We start from the raw sequence: 13,007 nt of genomic DNA, 5'->3' as shown, positions 1-13,007 counted from the left end.
GGCGAATGCCGGAATACCCTCACTCCGGTCCTTCCACAAGCCTCCCAAATCCCCGTTATCATCAAGAAAGAAGCCCTCATGATTCCCAAGCTCCACCACCCCATCAACCTCCTCCAACACCAAATATTCCCACTTTTGTGGGACCCACATCAGCCACCCTGCAAAGAACGACCAGTGAGCCATTGTTTCAGGCTCACGATACACAATACTATCCCCCTGAGCCCACATTCCATGCCCCCGAACCACAGGCCTACAGCCCGCACTTGGAGGTACCGGCAGAAATTGAAAAGCTGGTTAAAACCCCGAACAGGATGAGGTATTGAGGAAGTTCAAAAGCCTGGAGCAGTCCTTCAGGAACCTGCACGGATTGGGCAGCCAAGTCAGCGTAGCTTACAATGATCTATGCCCTTTCCCAGACGTCCAACTCCCGCCTGGGTTCAAGATGCCTAAGTTCGATTTATATGAAGGGCATGGGGATCCCATGGCACATTTGCGGGGATTCTGTAGCAAAATGAGAGGGGCAGGCGGCAAGGATGAGCTGCTGATAGCTTATTTCGGCCAAAGTCTGAGCGGATCTGCACTAGAATGGTATACCAGGCAGGATTCCAGTAGATGGTACACTTGGGATGATCTGGCGCAGGCTTTCGCAGGTCATTTCCAATACAATCTCGAGATAGTCCCTGACCGTCTCATGTTGTTGAGGACCAGGAAGAAGCCCGGGGAAAGTTTTCGCGAGTACGGGTTCCGCTGGAGAGAACAAGCGGCCAGAGTCGATCCTCCCATGAGAGAGGGAGAGATGGTGGACTACTTCCTGCAAACATTGGATCCAACCTACTTTGGTCACTTGGTGACGACAGTTGGAAAATCCTTCAACGAGGTAGTGAAGATAGGGGTCATGATAGAAGAAGGCCTGAGGTCTGACAAAATCTTGAATTATTCGGCACTCAAGGCCACGACCCAGGCTATTCAGAGCGGCATGGGAGGTGCGCTGGGAAGAAGAAAGAAAGAAGAAATTGCCATGGTCGAGGCAGGCGGTTGGTCCAGGGCTGGAAAGACACACTACAACTAACCCAGACCTCACAGGCCAAACTACCCATACAACCCACCGCAACATTGCTATCCGCCTCAAGAACCACATTGCTCCGTATACCAGGCCCAGACATACACTCAGCCTCCGGTTCGCCCACAATGGCGCGCGCCGGCTCCCCAGAACACCTATACACCACCACAAAACACCTATCCTCCACCAGGGGCATATGGAAACCCTCCAGGGGCAGGCTTTCGGGGAAATCCAGCTGCTAGGAATGACAGGCTGCGGAAACAGAGAACCTTCACTGAATTGGGAGAAACCTACACCGCTTTGTTCCACAAATTGAGGCAATTGGGTTTGGTTAGTCCGGTCGAGACTCGAGGACCAAATCCCCCGCCCCAAAACTTGGACCAATCAATAAGCTGTGAGTACTGCTCAGGGATGTTGGGGCATGATACCGAAAAGTGTTGGAAATTGAGGCATGCCATACAGGATCTTATTGACACCAATAAGATCGAGGTCCAGACACTGGAGGCTCCTAACATCAACCAGAACCCACTGCCGGCGCACCATGAGGCTCACATGATCGAGTTGGTGTATGAGGGAGGAGAGTTGAGAAAACCTTCACAGACAGTTATGATGATCCAGGCCACTCCAAAAGAAGGATCGACCAGTGGAGGAACCGGGGTAAAGTCGCAGAAAGAAGGCGTCAAGCCAGTGGTGATATTGGGAAATAACCCGTCCGCCGTAACAAGTAGACCCGAGCCAAACAAGTTGGTAATATCAGGGACTCCACCCACGCCTGCAGTTGTGTTGAAAGGGGTGTACAGGGAACTGGTCACTATAAAGCCTGTAATCCAGCTGCCGATGATTGATAGCAAGGCTGTGCCTTGGAAATACGAGAAAGCAGTGGTGATGTACAAAGGAAAACAGGTGGAGGAAGTTAGCTGTGAATCACAAGGGCTGACATGATCAGGTCGGTGTTTTACTCCGGTGGAGCTGAGAAGAATCAACCTGGCTGCAACCAAGAAACCTGTCTCCGAAGAAGAGGCTGAGGAGTTCCTAAGAAAGATGAAAGTGCAGGACTACTCTGTGGTCGAACAGCTGAGGAAAACACCGGCCCAGATCTCGCTGCTGGCATTGCTGATCCATTCTGAGGAGCATCGTCAGGCCTTGATGAACATATTGAACGAAGCTCATGTGCCCAAAGATTTCTGTAAACCACCTGGAAACCATTGCTAACAAGATTTTCGAGGTGAACAGGGTAACATTCTCAGATGATGACCTGCCAATGGAAGGTACAGAGCATAATAAAGCTCTCTACCTAACTGTCAAATGTGAAAACTTGGTAGTTACTCGGGTATTGGTGGATAACGGTTCAAGTGCCAATATCTGCCCATTATCCACTCTGAACCAGTTAAAGATCGACCACGGAAGGATCCGCAAGAATAGCATCTGCGTCCAAGGATTTGACGGAAATGGAACAGCCACTGTAGGGGATGTTGTACTTGAATTGACCATCGGTCCAGTCCTGTTCACCAAGGAGTTCCAGGTGTTAGATGCCACAGTATCTTATAACCTTCTGTTAGGATGACCATGGATTCATGCAACCAAAGCAGTGCCCTCCACCTTACATCAGATGGTGAAGTTCGAGTGGGAAAGACAAGAGGTCGTGCTACACGGCGAGGACGCGGCGTGCACCATGGGTGGCGCCATGGTACCTTTCATAGAGACCGATGATGACAAAGGTCCTTGGGTCTACCAGATTTTCGATACAGTGTCGGCGAACAAAATTTCTGAAGGAGAAATCATCCCGCACCCTAGGGTAGCTGCCGCGACGTTCATGATGGTCTCGGAAATGCTGGGTAATGGATTTGTGCCGGGAAAGGGCCTGGGAGTCGAGCTTCAGGGGATTGTCCAACCTGTCACCCTGCCTAAAAATCTGGAAACTTTCGGATTGGGGTTCAAACCGACCGCAGCAGATAGGAAGCAAGCGCGAAAAATGAAGAAGAGGGTCTGGTTTCTGCCCAAACTGGTGCCACGTCTCTCAAGGTCTTTTGTCAGAGCAAGTGCCAAGGGGTCGCCAGTCCCGAAGATTCTAGGACCATTGATTGGTATGGATGGGGACCTGAATCAGAGTTTCGAGAAGCTATTCGCTGATGTCAGTGTGGTAGAAGCTGGAGAAGGTTCCAGCAGAGCAGAGATACAGTTTGTGGGGCCTGAGGCCAAACCAACAATTGGACGGTTACTCCTCTTCTTGTCCGAGGGAAGTCTTGGTAGTAGGCTTTGATTTATGTTTTGTTTGTTTTGTTTTGTTCGGATTATTCCAGGGTGTAATCCAAATTTTACTTTGTTTTGTAAAAGTGTGAACCCTTTTATCCCGCAAGTTTAATAAAGTTCTTTTCTTTTGTCCCATTTTAATTTTGTTTTGTTCTTTTTCTTTCTGAACAGTTCTCTTTTTACTGGTTCTAATGACATGGAATGCACAGCGAATCTTCGACCTAGTCTAATAAATCAATCTGAATCTGACTCAATGATGCAAGAGGGCGTTTGTGACGATGAATCTGAGTATGATGAAGATAAAGCCTTCGAAGAGATAAACCGAGAACTGTGCCAATTTGAAGAAAACCCCAAACCTAACCTAAATGACACCGAGGCTGTGAATCTAGGAGACGCTGATAATGTCCGAGAAACCAAAATCAGCATCCATATTTAGCCGAATGTCAGGGAAGAATTGATCAAAACCCTTGTGGAATTCAAAGATGTTTTTGCTTGGTCATATGATGATATGCCAGGATTAAGCACCAATTTAGTGGTTCACAAATTGCCCACTGACCCGGCATACCCTCCGGTCAAGCAAAAGCTAAGGAAATTTAAAACAGAAATGAGTGTAAAGATCAAAGAAGAGGTGATTAAACAGTTGCAGGCGACGGTCATTCGGGTCACTCGATATCCCGAGTGGTTGGCCAATGTGGTACCAGTTCCAAAGAAGGATGGAAAAATCAGGGTGTGCGTCGACTACCGCAATCTCAACAAAGCAAGTCCCAAGGACAATTTTCCATTACCCAACATCCATATCCTGATCGATAATTGCGCTGGACGCGAGATCAGATCCTTTGTGGATTGCTATGCGGGATATCATCAGGTCCTAATGGACGAGGAAGATGCGGAAAAGACAACTTTCATTACGCCATGGGGAACTTACTGCTATCGGGTAATGCCGTTCGGACTAAAGAATGCCGGGGCAACGTACATGCGAGCAATGACTGCTGTGTTTCACGACATGATACACAAAGAAATTGAGGTGTACGTAGATGATGTGATCATAAAGTCTTGGCGTCAAGAAGACCATGTAGCAGATCTAAGGAGATTCTTCCAAAGACTCCGAAGGTACGATATCAAGCTTAACCCAGCCAAATGCGCATTCGGGGTTCCATCGGGAAAGCTGCTAGGATTCATCGTCAGTCGACGGGGGATTGAGTTAGACCCATCCAAAATTGAATCCATCCGAGATTTGCCACCACCAAAGAACAAAACAGAGGTAATGAGTTTGCTGGGTAGACTCAATTACATCAGCAGGTTCATCGCTCAACTCACAGCAACTTGTGAGCCCATATTTCGGCTGCTGAGAAAGGATGCTGCGGTAAGTTGGACGGCAGAGTGTCAAGAGGCTTTCGACCAAATCAAAGGGTATCTGTCTAATCCACCCGTATTGGTCCCGCCTAAGCCAGGGAAGCCCTTAATTCTTTATCTGACGGTCCTGGAAAATTCATTTGGTTGTGTACTGGGGCAACATGATGACACAGGAAGGAAGGAGCAGGCCATCTACTATCTTAGCAAGAAATTCACAGTATATGAAGTCAAGTACACTCAACTCGAGAAAACATGTTGCGCCCTAACTTGGGTAGCTCAGAAGTTGAAACACTACCTGTCCTCGTATACTACTTATCTCATATCCCGTTTGGACCCATTGAAGTATATCTTTCAGAAACCTATGCCCACAGGGAGGTTGGCAAAATGGAAAATTCTGCTCACAGAGTTCGATATCGTCTATGTGACGAGGACAGCCCTGAAAGCCCAGACGCTGGCCGACCATTTGGCAGAGAATCCAGTTGATGAAAAATACGAGCCTTTAAGAACGTATTTTCCCGACGAAGAGGTAATGCATACAAATGAGCTGGAGTTACCCGAGGAACCGGGTTGGAAGCTTTTCTTCGATGGAGCTGCAAACGCGAAAGGGGTTGGAATAGGAGCAGTACTCATTTCTGAAACAGGACGCCATTACCCTATTACGGCTCAACTACGCTTCTATTGCACCAACAATATGGCCGAGTATGAAGCTTGCATTTTGGGTCTACGATTGGCTGCGGACATGGATGTCCAAGACGTCTTGGTCTTGGGAGACTCGGACCTCTTCGTACATCAGATTCAGGGTGAATGGGAAACGCGGGATCTAAAACTCATACCATATCGACAATGCATGCACGACCTGAGCAAACGATTTCGATCAGTAAAGTTCAAACATATCCCGAGAGTTCATAACGAGGTTGCGGATGCATTGGCTACTTTAGCATCAATGTTGCACCACCCTGACAAAATGTATGTCGATCCTTTGCACATCCAGGTCCGTGATCAGCACGCTTATTGCAATGACGTAGAAGAGGAAGCAGATGGCGAACCCTGGTTTCATGATATCAAGGTATACCTCAGAATGGGGACATATCCGGAACAGGCCACTAGAGACCAAAAAGAGCCCTTCGGCGTTTGTCGAATGGTTTCTTCCTCAGCGGAGGAGTTTTGTACAAAAGAACCCCGGATTTGGGATTGTTGAGATGTATAGATGCCGGTCAAGCCACGACGGTTATGGAAGAGGTACATGCTGCAGTTTGCGGGCCACATATGAGCGAATATGTATTGGCAAGGAAGATCCTTAGGCCAGGGTATTATTGGCTCACCATGGAACATAACTGTATCACTTTCGTGAGGAAATGCCATCAGTGTCAGATACATGGAGATCTGATTCATTCTCCGCCAACAAAGTTACATACGATGTCACCACCCTGGTCGTTTGTTGCATGGGGCATGGACGTCATCGGACCAATCGAGCCAGCAGCATCCAACGGTCATAAGTTCATTCTAGTAACCATTGACTACTTCACCAAATGGGTTGAGGCTAAAACCTTCAAATCGGTAACTAAAAAGGCAGTGGTGGATTTTGTGCACTCCCATATCATCTGCAGATTTGGGATCCCAAAAGTAATCATCACGGATAACGGTGCGAATCTTAACAGCAGCCTGATGAGAGAGGTATGCCAACAATTCAAGATTACACACCGCAATTCCACCCCATATCATCCCAAGGCGAATGGAGCGGTCGAAGCAGCCAATAAGAACATCAAGAAGATACTGCGAAAGATGGTGTAAGGGTCCAGACAATGACACGAGAGATTGCCCTTTGCTTTATTGGGTTACCGCACTACCGTCCAGACTTTCATAAGTGCAACTCCTTATTTGTTGGTGTACGGAACTGAGGCCGTAATACCAGTGGAGGTCAAAATTCCGTCTCTCTGGATTGTCGCTGAAGCTGAGATGGATGATGATGAATGGGTCAAAGCTCGATTGGAACAGTTGAGCTTGATAGACGAGAAACGATTGGCAGCAGTGTGCCATGGTCAGATGTATCAGAAGAGAATGGCGAGAACATATAATAAGAAGGTGCGCCCCAGGAAGTTTGAAGTAGGGCAGCAGGTATTGAAGAATATCCTCCCACACCAGGTCGAGGCAAAAGGCAAGTTCGCCCCAAATTGGCAAGGGCCTTATATCGTGACCAGAGTATTGTCCAATGGAGCTTTGTGTTTGACGGATATCGAGGGAAGATGTGTTGACATGGCTATCAATTCAGATGCAGTCAAGAGATATTACGCGTAATTTCTTTTGATTATGGCAATTAGTGGTTTGTTTGTTTGTACTTGGTACTTATTGGATAATGAAATGAAGGAGGCAATCCTTTCTTCTATCCAAACACTTTTACCCTTGTTTCCCCTTTTTGAGCCTTAAGTTATTCTTTCATACCCCTCTTTTGGAATCACTAACGGAAAAGATATGAAAACAAAAAGAAGAAGAAAAGAAAATTTTAAGAGAAAATGAAAAAGAAGAAAAAAAAGAAAAAGAAGAAGAAGATAAAAATCACAAACCACTGGGAACTACGTTTGACCTGATTCCTCAAAGAGGATATGTAGGCGCCTCCCGGCTCGGTCATAGTGTGCATCATAGTGTACATAGTGTGCATAGTGTACACAAGTGTGCATAATAGGCACAGTGTGCGTAACATACATAGCTCAACATAGTGTAAAAAAATAAAAAAATCCCCCAAGCAAGAAAACTGGGGCAGAGGCTATGTTTTAAAATTCCAGCAAAGGATTGATTCCAAAAGTTGTAGCAGATCACCCATCAAAATCATTTCATTTTTTGATAAGCCTTTCTTCTAGCCCCACACCAAAACCAAAATCGACGTCCAAAAGGCCTCCCGATCAACATCCAAGAGGTGCCAAGTCAGGCAAATGGAGCCGAGAATAATACACTAATCCCCGGCAAAGAAGAGGATCATAAAACTGGAAATGAATTGATAGTCCAAAGGAATCTCCAGAAGAGAGGGTCATATTGACAACACTCCAACTCTCCGGTGAAGAAATAAAATGAGAGAGTCTTATCGGTGAAAACCTTAACAGGCACCATAAGGCACCGGGAGCTGAGAGAAAAGAGAGAGTCTCATTAGTGAAAACCCCTCGAAGGGCACTATGAGGCGACAAGGCAGATCAGCAAAAAGGTCCGCGCTCGCAAAGAAATGGACACTCATTTATCCCCAGCAAGTAAAACCATCGGGCAAGTCGATTGATACAAAAATACTGGGTCGGGAATCTATAGTGCACGTCATGATCACAGGGACCAGTCAGGTCATCCAGATAAACTCTTCTGAATTCATTTTTCCCCCAAGTATTGGTTCAGAAAGATTTTTCTCCTTTTCCATCTTTTTCATTTTTCTTTCTAAAATTTGTTTTGAAAAGGATTTTTCAAAGTTTGCTGCCAGAGACCAAAGGGAGTTCATCCGATGCGAGATAACCCCAACCGTCCTAAAGACTAGCCCCAGGCAATGCAATGTTGTGCCCTGCAGTTTTGGAGGAAGTAAACTCCTAAAGGGAGTGGTTTCGGGAGTAAAAGCAGACTCCCACATCATGTACTGTAAAGAGAAAGCAGAAAAGGGGATAAATTGAAAACCAATCCCCAGCAGGCCGGAAATCCCCAGCAAGCAACTTTGTCCACTAACCAGTTGTGGGGGCACAGAGCAAGAAAAGAGAAAGAGAGGGAAAATCATCTACCGGAAAGGCACCTCTTCCCACCATGAGTGAAACTAACTAAATCCTTTTGTCTACTGCAGGAAAATAAACATTGATGATGGCAGCAGGACGCGATGCCAGGGTAATCACCAAAACCGGGGCAGAAAATTATCTGTCGTTGTCAAAAAAATTTCTCGGAAGAACGAGGAAACAATTTGAATACTTTATGTTCTAGGTCGCCCACCAGTAAAATGCGGGAATACTTTATGTTCTAGGTCGTCCACCAGTAAAATGCGGGAATACTTTCAGTTCTAGGTCGCCCACCAGTAAAATGCGGGAATACTTTATGTTCTAGGTCGCCCACCAGTAAAATACGGGAATACTTTCAGTTCTAGGTCGCCCACCAGTAAAATGCGGGAATACTTTCAGTTCTAGGTCGCCCACCAGTAAAATGCAGGAATACTTTATGTTCTAGGTCGCCCACCAGTAAAATGCGGGAATACTTTATGTTCTAGGTCGCCCACCAGTAAAATGCGGGAATACTTTCAGTTCTAGGTCGCCCACCAGTAAAATGCGGGAATACTTTCAGTTCTAGGTCGCCCACCAGTAAAATGCGGGAATACTTTCAGTTCTAGGTCGCCCACCAGTAAAATGCGGGAATACTTTCAGTTCTAGGTCGCCCACCAGTAAAATGCGGGAATACTTTATGTTCTAGGTCGCCCACCAGTAAAATGCGGGAATACTTTATGTTCTAGGTCGCCCACCAGTAAAATGCGGGAATACTTTATGTTCTAGGTTGCCCACCAGTAAAATACGGGAATACTTTATGTTCTAGATCGCCCACCAGTAAAATACGGGCATACATTTCATAATTCCGCATTTAAACAACTTTTTAGTTTCGTACTACAGTTTTTGGAGTCAGTAACCCCACCAGAAGGCGGAAGGTTACAATAGAGATCCCCCAAGCAGGAAACAACAAAATCCCCAGCACCAAGAAGCAGAAGGCTGCAAAGGCAAGCACGTAATTCAAAAGGAAGAAAGGTCGCGCCTTGAAAGAAGCGGTTTGGGAACATCGAATCATGCCCCGCGCAACAGATCTGATGAAGAGAGTCGTACCACTAGAGGAACCACTGAAAGGCTTAATAAAGAAGGCCATGTCCCCAGCGGACCAAGCGAAGTGATGAAAACTGGCATTCAGAAAAAGCAAAAGACCAGTGTCATCCCCCAAGTTCACAAAATAAAAGTGTCAGAGGAAAGCGCAAGCCGATAAGAAAGCAAAGCGACAAGAACAAGTTGAAGATAGATGAGATCTTATGATCCATAGTCTAGCTTAGATTCTTGTTTTTCCTTTTAGAACAATGTAACAGGGAGATCGGTGAGCGGTAACATCCTATAGCAGCAGGTAACAGCAAACAACAGTAGCAAACACTACAGTCATACGGTAGTCCCAGCTACAAAACTTCTCGAACTACATTGACCTGATTCCTGTTCAGCCCAGGATATGTAGGAAACCTCTGAAGCAAAGGTTTGGTCAAATCTTTTTCAAAAAAAAATGCTTCACACGGAGTACTCGGACGAGCAAAAATCGCCCGCTTTGTCTTTGCGCGAAAACCCTTCGTGTCTTCGGGCAAAGAGGGGCAGCTGTAAGAACGTGATTTTTGCTTCACGGACAATCACTCCAAAAAGAAATCAAAAATAAATGCAAAATGGCCTCGCTGTACAATTTTTCGATTTTCCGTGACGTATGCTGTTAGTCATTTGTGGTTCTGTCCGTTTTTCATTTGATCTTATCAAAAAAAATACAAAATATGTATATCGTGTGTAATTAAACCATAATTCGGTCATTAAAAGAAAATTCACAAAAAATATGAATGCATCTTTTATTCTAGGTTGTGATTTAACCTACTTAAAAATTTTAATATGTGTGTGATAAATGTGTTAAGTGTTAATTAATGGTTGTTTTAGATTTCGTTTTATTTTAATTGTGTTTAAAATTAGAAAACAAAAGAATTAGTGCAAATTGTTTAGAAATCGGGTTGGGCCTATTTTTGTTCTAAATTTTGAGACCCAAAATCAATTGCACCATCCGGTCCAAACCAGGCCTGCCCAGGCACGACCCCAAAACGACGCCGTATGAGCCATTTAATCTGAGCCATCCGTCCAGGCCAATCCAACGGCCCAGGATTCCTTTTCAATAACCCGTTTCCAAACCCGACCCAGTAACCAATTCGAACCGACCCCCCAACCAAGGCCAAACGATGTCGTTCCGCATTAAGTGAAAGATCCTGGCCATCAATCTCGATTCATCCAACGTCCAGGATCTAATTACCCGTTACGTATATAAGCCCTTCATCATACCCCACGCCCCTCCTATCCAAACACCCCTTCACTCGTCTTCTTCACCAAAACCCGAACCCCATGAAACCCTAACGCCGCCCCGTTTTCCCTCACCATTAAAGCCGGCGGTAAGGACGCCGGTGACCACCCCCTTTACACCCCTAAGGCACCTCAACCCCCTAAATCCGAATCCACTTACAGCTTGGCTTGAATCCTCCCCCACCTTCTCGAATCTTCATTTGAAGATTCGAGACAAGACTCGATCTATACCAAACCACCCCAGATTCACACTAGACAGTCCCCTGACTACCCTTATGACCAAACCAAGCCTGGTTTGGTCCGAATCTACCCACAACTCCTAGAATCTCAAATCTGAAGATCCAAACCCTAGAACACAAGAACCTAGGGAATCCGGCCAGTTTTAATAGAGGTTTGAGGTCTAATAGACCTTAATCAGGGTATTCTCGGTTGAGAACACCCCGATTAAAGTTTGTTCGGCCTCAAATGGTCAAATCTAATTCGGACTTGGGTCAGGCTTTGTTTGAACATTTTCAGTAAGTTTTCCTCTTTCTTTTCCGTTTTATTCAAGTACTAATTAAAGTTTATTAGCATGTTGTTGTGATTGATTGGTATTTTCAGGTATTTTTCTTTTAATTTCTTCCATCTTTGTAAAGACCTTTTATTTGGTCGTTTTTTTTTCTATGTATATGTGAATACATCGTGTGATATACATGCTCGTTCAATTAGATTAGTCGTCGAATAGATAATTCATATAGATTCTCTGTGTCGTGCAAAGTTGTTGAAGCCATTCGGGACCCCGTACGTGTTGTTTATGTGATCGACTGGTTATTTCTTGTTATAATTAGTAGAGTCGACTTGATAAACATCGTCGATTAGTTTCCTATGACTGAATGTTCAGATATCTTAATTCATACAACTTCATGTAAGTGAACGAACCTGTTGGTTGTTAATTGGATGCTCGACATTGGTTGAAATTAGTTTGTTTGCATTGCAAAACAACTGAAAAGATTCAGTCCAGGGCAGATCTGAATTTGGACTTTCAGAAGTTCAAAAATGCCCTATTGTTGCAATGGGTTAGGACAGTGATAACCAGGGATTAACAGGGTTAATTTGGGTGTTAAAAAGAACAGAAATGATTAGCTATAAATGAGCTGACAAATAGGGTACTGGATTAGGATTAAAATAAGGTAATAGTGGGGAGCCAAACTTGTTAGCATGGGGCTGATTGAATAAAAAGGGGGTTCCCATGTTGTTGGGTAGAAAATACAGGCTGAAAGCTTGTCGAATGGATGGGCATGGGGAATATTTTGATTAGTTTAAAAAAGGAAGTTATGGGTAGGAAAGAGGGGAGGGGTTCAAGGCAGCTGAGTGCTTGCCATTTCTGCCTATAAATAGAGCTGTTTCAGAACTTAAAAGGGGGAGATTCTTTAGTCTTCAGAGAGATTCTGTGAGTGAGAAAAACTTAAAAAGAAAGAATAACAGAAGAAATTTCAGGATATTGAACCAACCATTGTCTGAAAACTGTCTAAGAATTTAAACTGGTCAAGCTGTCTTTGCCAATTGTTGTGGGTTATTGGTCGAGCTGTTTGTGACTACTGTATTGCTGTGGTTATTTGCATTGAACATTCTGGGTATTCGGCTGTTTTCAATACCCTGTTTCTAGGATTATTGCTTGTTGCTCGACAATTTGTGGGTTTCACAATTGTTGCTGGGTACTGTTGCTGGTTGTTGCTGTGTGTTTGCTGTTCGAGTGGCTTGCTGCTGATATTTTTCTTCTTATCTTTCTTATTGTCCAAACATCCAGGTACACGTTCTAAATTCACTGATGTAATTATACGTTTGGAGCTGAATAAAAAGCACAAGGTTATGGCAGTCCAAACATGAGCATGGTTACCTTTATTCTGCTGCTTATAGTTTAGAATGTTGGTGTATTTAACATGTAAAGTTTAACCTTCAAACTATGTAATAAGATAGTTTCTCAGTCCATAAGGAGTTTGGTCTGGCAGTCCATTGTTGTATGTAAATCAGTAAGAAGTTAGCTGGATAGTAGTAATACTCGGCCCACAATGGCATCGCGTCTGTAAAAATGAACGCAGTAATCACACTTGTTTCGCCTTAATTCGTCAGTAGATATGTGTATTTTGAAGGCACACTAGGCAAATCTGGATTATAGCCAAAAGATAAAAATCGCATAGCTAAACACGTGATAACACCACTTGAGTTAGATAGGATCGTCATACAGTCGTTTCGTTTTGTTAGTGTCAAGCATGTGAGGAATAATTAAC

This window comes from Nicotiana tabacum, chromosome 7, assembly GCF_000715075.1.
Source record: "Nicotiana tabacum cultivar K326 chromosome 7, ASM71507v2, whole genome shotgun sequence".
NCBI lineage: Eukaryota > Viridiplantae > Streptophyta > Magnoliopsida > Solanales > Solanaceae > Nicotiana > Nicotiana tabacum.
The sequence above is the reverse complement of the archived record's forward strand: the minus strand, read 5'-3'. Positions refer to the sequence as shown.